At 31.0% G+C, this 10,715-nt stretch overlaps 1 non-coding gene across 1 annotated transcript; it reads right to left on the bottom strand.

Annotated features, from left to right (window-relative positions):
• Positions 1-2,882: 2,882 nt before the first annotated feature.
• LOC122122191 lies at positions 2,883-2,989 on the bottom strand. The gene has a single exon (XR_006150134.1). It is a non-coding gene; the product is annotated as a U6 spliceosomal RNA (small nuclear RNA).
• Between the last annotated feature and the right edge of the window lie 7,726 nt (positions 2,990-10,715).

The raw sequence follows: 10,715 nt of genomic DNA, 5'->3' as shown, positions 1-10,715 counted from the left end.
GCCTTCTCCCACATGTGGTAAATTTTTAAGAATTGAAAGATTTCCTTGGATAATTCATTAAGCTGACCTCTAAGAAATTGTGCGTTTCTGAAATTTGGTCTGCTGTCTTGTACTTACATGCACAGGCTTTGTATGATTTATTTCTTCTACAAGGAATTCTATTTTCCAATCTTCGTGTGACCAATTTTAGTCTCTCTGATCAGTCTTTCTGACCCTCTCTCTGGAATCTCATTTCATTCTCCCTCATAAAAATATATTAGTTATCAGCTAACTGATTCTCAGCTTCTGTTTTTTTTTTTTTTTTTTTTGACTGACTTCATGTAGACTGTGATAGCAGCCCTGACTGGCTGTGCTTACTGGAGGTTTTAGTTTGTTTGTTTGTTTTTAGATGTCTAGGATTACTATTCAAGGTAGTAGCTTCTCTGGGCCTCATTGATTTCTCTGGCCTAGAGTCAATGGTCTTTTCTCCTAAAGATACAAAGAACAGCTAACTAAATTCCTGTCTTAATTGTCTCAAAATGAGGCAATTTGGCATCCTTGAAAAGCCATGAATAATCCTTGTAACCATGTACAGAAATGGTCTATCAAGATTGCTTTTCAAGATTAACTGTGAAAAATGTTCATTTCCAAGTCACCACCATAAAACAGATCACATCCTTGGGAGCTGACTTTTGGAAGGAAGGTTCACCTTCTTTCCTACTCTTATGACAGATCAAACCAAAATATTCTGCAGTTGTGGTCAGCCTGGAGCACATTTTCCCAAGAATATTCTGTAGTGTAAAAGAGGACCAACTATCAAAATAAAGGTGAAAATACTTGTCTAGTATGACTGATTTATCTTGCTTATATCTGTTGTTATTTTCATTACTTCAAATACATGGATAATTTATATTGGGATTAGACAAGTGGCAAAGGATTAATGGAATAAACATTCAGTTTACTTTCATATATCCAGTGTAATACACTTAACCCCTTATGGAAAATTAAATCTAACCGTAGAAACAATGTCAGAAATATTAAATAATCCTCAATACATGTAATCTGGCAAACATACACCATCATCTACTCAGAAATTCAGTCTGTCTATAAATATTTATTTAGTACAAAATAATAAAAATTTAATTAATGAATATGACTTTTAAGTATCATCTGAAATACTCCTCACATATATAATTGTATAGCTGTCACCTAGACAGGAATTTAACATGCATGTAGAAATCAAATTTCCACAATATAAGCTAGAGAGGAGTCATATGCTCATGTACAGTATTGTGTGAATTTTACCACGGTGCTGAACCCTTCTGCCTAATACCAAGAGTCATGTGCAATAATTTATTATTTAACATTAAGAATACACTTTGAATTATTACATAATTATTACATAATTCACAGAATTGAAACAATAATGATATATTATTTGTTTAAATTCTAATGTTTCTCAATTTTACAATTCATGAAATATATTATTAAACTTATTAAACTTAGTTTCACTTTCTTCGTTGCCATAGATACTAAAATTTAAATTATATATTAAACATTAAACTTAAGAAATCAATAATAAGTAACTTATTATTAAAATAATATGCTATTAATCTGTGATTTAAGTTATAGTTCTAACAAATTATGAGGTAAAAAAGATTTGATAGAAGTATGGTTAATTTTTTTAAACTTACCAGCTTGTTATTTGTTTCCTAATTGTGTCATTTGTTATTCTTGTTCCAAGTCATCTGTTCCTCTTCATTGTTTAGTGTTCTATTTTATCGCTATTGGTTTACTGATTGTGCATTTTTCCGCTCTTCTTAGTGACTGACATGAGGCTGAAAATTTGTTTGCTAGTTTATTCCTCCTATGTTAAAGCAAAATTACTGCTCTCCACAGCTGTTCTACTCTTCTTTGTATAGTACAGTATTTCCCCCACTCCCATCTCTTGTGTTACTGCTCTCATGTATTTTATTTTTTTATTTAAATGTTTTTCCCACCATCCCTTCCCTCACACCTCCACAATACACTCCCCAAGCCCTCCACCCCTCACTACCCCCTGCCCTCCTAAATTGTGAAGTTTGTTTTTCAACATAGTGTCTTGTGCATCTCATTGTTACAATGGGTCAACTTGCATCTCTATCTAAGCATTTTGTTTTTTCTCTTTCCCTCCCCAAATTAGCGAAGTAGATATACAAGATGCAGGAGCACCAACACTGAATACAGTGAAAACAAGGGTTATACTATGAGGGAGGATTATATAAAAAAAGGAAAAAAATCACATTGTACATTATAAATACATTAGAAACAACAGCAAGAAAGAAAAAACAACTTACGTTCTTATCTTGGGGTTCATTTATCTTAATATCATCTTATCTAGTCCTATGCACATAGCTTATGATCTTTTCTGCTTATCCCAGACATATATTAATTATTGCAAATAAGGGATACCATGGGAAATATGTTCTTTGAGACTTAGCTTACTTCATTTAATATAATTTTTTCCAAGTATTTCCATTTCCTAACAAATTGGGTGATGCCATTATTTCTGATGTAGGCATACAATTCATGTACACACACGCATGCACACACACACACACACACAAACACACACATTTTCTGGGTCCATTAATCTACTGAGGGGAATCGAGTTTGGTTCCATATCTTAGCTATGTTAAATGATGCTGCAATAAACATAGTTGTGCTGGTAGTTTTAATATGGTCTTGCGTGTGGTGATTTGGGTGAATGCACAAAAGTGGGATTGCTAGGTTATAGGAGAGCTCTATATGGACTCTTTTGAGGAACCTCCACACTAATTTCCAAAGTGGTTGGACAAGTTTACCCTCCCACAAATAATGCAGTAGGGTTCCCTTCTGGCCACATCGCCTCCAGCTGTTGTTGTAAAAATGGAATGCTTCAGTAATTTGCATTTGTAATCCTTGCACTGCTGCCATGCTAATGTTGTCTATATTGTTCCAATTTTAGTGTATGTCCTGCCAAATTGAGCACAGAACAGTTTTTTTTTAATCTCTAAAGTGCAACTGATTTTCTTAAACTAGACAATTAAAGAAAAAGTAAGTTCAAAAGAATTGTCGTGAAATTTTAGAATCATGTATTTCTTCCATAAGCACACAATTAAGAATAAAGTCAAGATTAACCTGTCCACAACAAAATAATTCCAGATATTTGTTGTTCAAGAAATTGTAGGAGGAGGAATTCAATTATTGTATACAAGGCACCTGCCATAATGAACACTGCAGCAAGTGTAAAGATTTGTTAAAGTTTTACTGCTTAAACATTTAATTTTGAGAATTTGCTTATATATGCCAAAATGAAGTCTGGCAGGTGAAAATACTTTTCCATAAACTATTTAAGATTTATATTAGCAGACATATACTACTAAATATATACATTTCAGAGTTTATAGAAACTTTACTGAGAAGTTGCAAAGTCTTTGTCTAAAGAAGCAGAATGAAGAGTTAAGACTTTGTTAATTACACAGTTTCTGTTAAAACTTTAGGGCTTCCATACTTTTTATGTTAGCGAAGAACAAATGATGATATAAGCCATGTACAAACGATAAAATGAGCCATATATACTAATCATCGCCTACTCATCGCCTATAAAACTCTTGTTGAACATCATAAACTTAGCCAGTTTTAAATGTACAGGAATACGAGAAAATAGTAAAAATCTAATATGTAATAGACTTCAAGTCCTGGAAACACTGGTAATTTTTTTTACTTTATTAATCATTAATATTTAATTATTGGTTTTCTTTATTTGTAGCATTCTTTTTCTTGTACTATAATACAACGTTTTAAGTCATCATTAAGAGGTACTTTGAGGATGTTAATGGGATTGTCACAGCATTTTTTTATAGATGCACATGAATTTACATTGAACAAAATTAAAACAAAATATTGAATAAAAATTTTATCAAGTGATACCACTTGATGCACAGTATCACTTCCATCTTTTTCTGCTTATGTGGTGCTGAGTAATCAAACCCAGGGCCTCATGCATTCAAAGCAAGCACTCTACCACTATGCCACCTTCCCAGCACCTGAGATACTGTGTTTTAAAAAATCATCTAAACAACATTTGTTTTCTACTTTGGGTTATATAATGAAATATATGAATATCATTTTATATTTTTGTGAATTGTCATATTTCTAAATTTTTATTAACCAAAGCTACTTTATTCTTTTCAAAGTCATGAAATATCTCTGAGAGTTTACTTCTGTGAAGATTGTTTTAGCATTTATAATTTGTTCTGAGTCATTTTTATGTTTTATCAAAATTACTTTATATTTTATGTTGATGGGTTATCATACATCAAATACATTCAAACGTACATGTAGAATCTAAGGATAGCAGTATGAGTATTCTCATACAGCTCTTGTTTATCTGTTATGCACTTTCAGTATTATGATTTTTCTCTCTCTCTTTCACTCTCATTTTCTCTCTTTCTCTTTCATGTTGCATGTCTGCTACTTAGAATTTCTGCTAGTCTACTATTATCTTTCAGGTTCCACTGGTTTTGTAGGAACATGATAGGGACCATCAGTTACCCTTGCATTCTTTAAGAGTTATAACAGTGACGTTATATTATTCTCTGTCATTCTAAATGGCAAAACAACAGATCTAGGAATTCCTTTTCTCTTTTACCACAATTATAAATTTTATCTCATAGGAAACATTGGGATGAATATGATACTTTTAACCTGTGACCTAAAAGTTCTTTTTCTTTTACAAACAACCTTTTTATTTTATTATCAGTAAGTAACTACATGTAATGAAAACAAAGCTGTCCTATGGAAAATAGACTGAAGTTGTTCACAAGGATGAGAAACAAGGTAATGGGGGAAATGAGTACAAAGTGATACACATTATATACCACAGAACCTCAGAGCAGTTTATCATGTACACTTTGTGAGAATGACAATGTGCTGGGAACTGTAGGTTAAATCACTGAACACCTGATATATGTGTGTGTGTGCATATATATATATATATATATATATATATATATATATATATTAGTGTGTGCACATATATTTTAAATGTATAGTTATTTATATATACATATATGTGTATAAGCCCTTATATGTGTACACATGTATGTTACTATACACACAAATGCACACATACTTATACCCACGTGTACATGAACACATGGAGAAAGACACATAGTTACAGCCAACACAAGTTTCACTAGTTGTTGAATTTGCCTTAGACGGAATGCTTAGAACCAAATATGTTGAAGATATATTGGTCTCTAAGAGAAATTTTGTCCTTCGTCTTATCTCTTAAAACTGGTAGGTTTTAAGAGATAAGATTCGACTTCAAATGTTTTCTTCTTTCTTGAGATTGCTTAGAACATATTCATAAGATGATTTTTTGTTCATTTGAATGTCCCTCCCCCCTGCTTTCACTGTATTTGATGTTTGTAAAATTTCTGGAGGGAAAGGGCAAAAACAAATCTTATAAATAGGGATACAGGTGGACCCATTGCAACAATGAGATGTACAAGTCGTTGTTTCGAAAAACAAACTTTACAACTATGGTGGGGGGGGGATTGGGTGGAGGGAGGTGGAAGGAGTATGGGAAGGGATGAGAAGTTGAAACAAAGAGGAGGCAACAATACTTGATAAGAAATGTACTCGTTATATTGCCCATGTAATTGTAACTCCTCTGTACGGTATTCTACCAATTTTTTTTTTAAAGCTCCAATCAAAGAAAAAAAAGAAAACCATACATTTTTAGAGATCATTGTCATCAGAAATATATACATATATCTAAATTTATGTGTAGAACAGTATACAATATAGTGAAACAAATATCATAAAACATAATTAAAAATTTAAAAACACATAAAACAAGTGCCAGTGACTCACGCCTATAATTCGAGCTATTCTGGGTAATGAGATCTTAGAATTTTGTTGAAACTAGCCTAGACAGAAAAGTACTTGTTAGATTCTTTCTCCAATTAACCACTAAAAACAGGAATTAGCTCTGTGCTTCAAGTTGTAGAGTGCTGGCTTTGAGCACTAAAAGGCTTAGGGACAATGCCAACAATTACAAACACTAACAACAAAAACAACAAAATATAGCACATTAATTTCACAAAACATCTTTTAACTGCTATGAACATTTCTTAGAAACATGAATACATGCACCTGGAAAATGTTAAGTAAAAATTATAGAATATTTGGTGCTGGGAAAGTGGCTCAGTGCTAGAGAGCTTGCCTTGCATGCATGAGGCCCTGGGTTTGATTCCTCAGCACCACATTAGCAAAAAGAAAAAAGCCCAAATTGGTGCTGTGGCACAAGTTGTAGAGCACTAGTCTTGAGCTGAAGAGCTGAGGAACAGCGCCCAGGCCCAGAGTTCAGGCCCGACGACCGGACCCCCCCACCCAAAAAAAAAGAAAGTATAGAATATTTACGTCTATGTTAAAGACATGAATATTTAGATTGTTTAAGATATTTAGATAATGATTAGAAATTAAGAATAATGATAATATATTGAGACTGGTCTTTTATTCTATTTTACAATAGTAAGAAATGATATTTTAATGATTATATAAAATTACTCTTGTTTGGTATTGGAATTATAATAAGTGATAACCATTTTTAACTGATTTCCATAGGAAAGGATCATTTTCTTAACAGTATCAATTCTTCTGTAATTTCACAACAATTAAGAAAATTATTCCAAGGCTGGTTTGCTCTAAGACTGTAATTTTTTTCTTGTTCTAGTTTTCATATGTTGGTAGAAATTAAAATTCCAAAAATTCAATGGATGTTGGCAATCAGGAACATCTTCATAGATACCAAATTTGGAGTCGATTGAGTGGAATTGTTTTATTTAATATTTTCACAAATAAATCAAGATGATTGTCTATTTTGTTTCTTTTCACTGCTATTGCCTCTTAACCTGAGAATACTTTTTCTTCCTAGCAAAGTAGAGAAAAGCAATTGGATTGAACAAGTAACATATGGCTTTCATAAAATGCAGATGCATAGATTTGGGTCTTCTCTCATTTGCTAAAAGTTTCTTCCAGAAAAGGTTATCAATTACTCATAAGTGATGCATAATTCCTAGATATTCCATTTATCACATACACTTTTTGATTGAGTTATCTCTGCATAAACTCAAAACAATAGACCAAAAAATAAACAGAAATATCATCTTTTTTTAAAAGCTGTAGTTTTTTTTAGCCAACTCCGAAAATATCTTTTCAGATATTCTGCAATTTGTGTAAAGTATTTTTAACAATAGTTTTTATTTTTGCTCTCATATAATTTATATGCAATGTATTATCTCCTTTTACTGTATACATTTTAGTGCTTTGGAAGTGAATTGTACAATCACAGGTTTTCCAAGCCTAATTTTCACAAACTTGCATTTCTTCAAATAGAAATGTTGTAAATTTTAGAACAGACATTAAAATAGATATAAAATTCAGTTACAGGAATTTTTGCAGAGTACATCCTCTATAGTGTGTCTTTTGAAAGTTTGTTTTGGGGGATTATTTCCAGGGTCTCACACATACTATTCAAGTGCACTGTCAATGAACTACATTCCCAGTCCAAACAAGTGATTTTACTTCTCTTTAATACATACATAGAAGTGTGATGGCTGGATCATCCAATTCTCTTTCACCTTTTGAAGACTCGAAAATTTGCTGCTTAAAATGATTGCAGTATTATACAAATCATTCTGATATGTGGAGTATATCAATTTCTCCACAAATGCATTACTATATTTTTGTCATTTTTTATATGATGATCATACTAGTGAGTTTTTTATATTTGTTCTTAGATCCTAATGAGGAGCTTAATTCATGTGCTCCTCCTATTTACTATTAACTTACATATGTTTTTTAAAAGCTATCCTGCAGGGAAAAACTTATATAGTGTTAGAAGGTGTAAAAGTACTTAAGACTCAGGACCATTGTAGTATTAACATTGTAGCATTGAAAAATACGTGTCCTCTATCTGTTGGATATGTTTTCACTTATTTCATAGAATTATGAAAGGTTATCAGTTGATATTAACCAGTTTATTATTGCTTTTCTTTAGCAACTAATACTTTCCGTGTCAAATTTTTAGAAACCTTTACTGATTTAATGTCATGAATGTTTATAGGTTTTTACATCTCACATTTAGTTTGATAACCACTTTTTATTTTAAATTTTTGTATAAGGTTTGATGTAGTAGTCTAAAATCATTCTTTAAATCTATGGAGGCAATAGTGCCAATAAACCTATTTAAGATTCTATTTTTATTTCATAAAGTCATGGCATCCTTTTCAAAATCTATTGACCATAAAACTAAGAATTTATTTCTAATAAATCTGTTACACTTTTCTATGTGTCTGTTCTTATAGTAGAGATATGTTGTCTTCACTACTGAACATGGTAATAAGATTCAAATCTTATATGAGGGCTCAAGCTACACCATTTTACAAGATTGTTCTGACTGACCTGTATTCTTTGAATTTACATATGAGTTTATTGAGCAGGTGGACCAATATTCTACAGAGATATCTAGATGTTTGATAGTCACTCATATTGTGTAGCTTGTGAAACACAAGATCCCAGATATTATATATAGAAAAATGTCTTTAGGCAATGCTTCAAGCAACTAAAACTAATTTAGGAATGAATTCAGATTTAGATAAGACTATAGCCTAAAAAATCTGAATGATAAAGACTTGAGCTGTAAGACATAGGGGAGTGAGAGGGGAAAGAATGATGGGCCACATAGGAGCTGTATGTCATTGGTATTGTGTTTCAAAAATCAAAAAGACTTCAGAGAAAAGAAGGAGGAAAATATTCAAAGTGACCTAAATCAAGGTTCTTTTGAATACACATAATAGTGTGTACTGAGAATCAGAGAAGGTGGGAAAAATAAAATAGAAAGTAAAACATTCTTTAGACCTCTTATAATGTAATGAAATTGTAATAGGAATATGATAATTAATTTCCTAATAAATAAGAGAAAGAATAGGTAAACTCTGAAGGCAAATACAATGAAGAGAGAAAATAAGCAAAGTAAAACCTTTATCAATAACAAACACAAGAGTATCGAAAAGGAAAGGCAGTGGAAATATTCTAAATAACAATAAAATAACATTAAAAATTGCTAACGTGAATATAATATAGTACACATTTTATTATACATAATTTTGAAAAAACATACTAGCAATGAAAATTTAAAAGTCATAATTAAAAAACTTTGTGCATTATAACTATACGATATAGTTCAGTGGTAAAACATTGGCCTAGCATATGTGAAACAATGGTATGATCTCCCAAGCATTACAAAGTACACAGAAAGCACATACACAAAAATACCACATAAACACACACACATACACACTACATACACACATTTGGAATATTGATATTATCATATTAAATACAGGAAATTATCACAAATAGTAAAAGTAGGTTAATATATGAAATCATAATATTGCTTATACTATTTAAAAGTTTAGTAGAAATAAAATAATCACAATATACTTGGATTCAGATGGATTAAGTAAATTGAAAATTAAGATATAGAAGACATGAGAATTTTGCAAACAAGTTTTAAATAATAAACATTGTGAAACATATATCCTTTTGACAAAAGATTGATGTTACTGGTGTTTTAACTCAAGATTTAGAATATTATATCCAGGCACTCTATATCCCGCTATGGATGGATATATCGCTAATCCTTTTACTCTGTATATTTTTATAAAAAGGTCTCTTAGTTTCTCAGGCTTTCCCGAATTACAAACCCTTTTTGCAGTTCCTACCATAGCTAGAAAATGGAAGCCACAAATCACCATGCCCAGTTCAAACATTTTTAATTCAAGTACAAATATTTACAAAAGAGTGACCAGGTAATGAAGCCTTTCTTAATAAAGTATGTGCTTCTTGAAAATACAGTAACTATTTGTTACCTGGAACAATGTGTTTATAACTATAAGAACATAGATTTATTTAAATTCAACAACCATATAAAAATAGGAAAACAATTTTAAATATTCACATATTAAATATTTTAAAAGCAAAATATATGTGTCTGAATAATTTACATGTGTAAAAGTCACGCAAAAGTAAATCAACTAATCCTACAACTCTTAAAAAATTACATTAAAGAAACAAAAGAAAATAAGTAATTATTTTCAAAATTTGACATTTAGAAAATGAAATGAAGTGCACACTTAGTTGACTTAAGTAACTGTAAACCCTCTGTATATAAATTTTTATAATAAAAACCGCATGAACAAAGAAGCAAAAGTACCCATTGATCAATAGCAACAGCAACAGCATCAGAAGTTGTTTGAGTGTACAACAAAAATCGATGAGGGGGTATCAATGTTCCTTCCATAAGAATTGTACTCATTACCTTACTTAAGTAACTGTAAGCCCTCTGTACATTACCTTTACAATAAAATTAAATAGAAATTAAAAATAAACCAAATAATACACCTATTAAAAATTCTTAGAAGATATTGGTTAAAAACGTTGTAGGAAACTGCCCCAAGTATTCAAAGAATATACTTCGATGATAATATTTAAATACTTAAATTTCATCAGAGAAGAAAAAATTTAAAAACTTTTACAAAGAAAAGTAATAAATCAGAATATATTACTATAATAAACATTATATGAATTTTCAGTGGTAGTCAAATATTTAAGAAATGAGGCAATATACCATTCGTTTGCACTTA

Source organism: Dipodomys spectabilis, unplaced genomic scaffold (assembly GCF_019054845.1).
Source record: "Dipodomys spectabilis isolate Male_0828 unplaced genomic scaffold, ASM1905484v1 ptg000206l, whole genome shotgun sequence".
In the NCBI taxonomy this organism is placed as follows: Eukaryota; Metazoa; Chordata; class Mammalia; order Rodentia; family Heteromyidae; genus Dipodomys; species Dipodomys spectabilis.
Note: the sequence above shows the minus strand (reverse complement) of the source record. Positions and strands in the feature narration are given on the sequence as shown.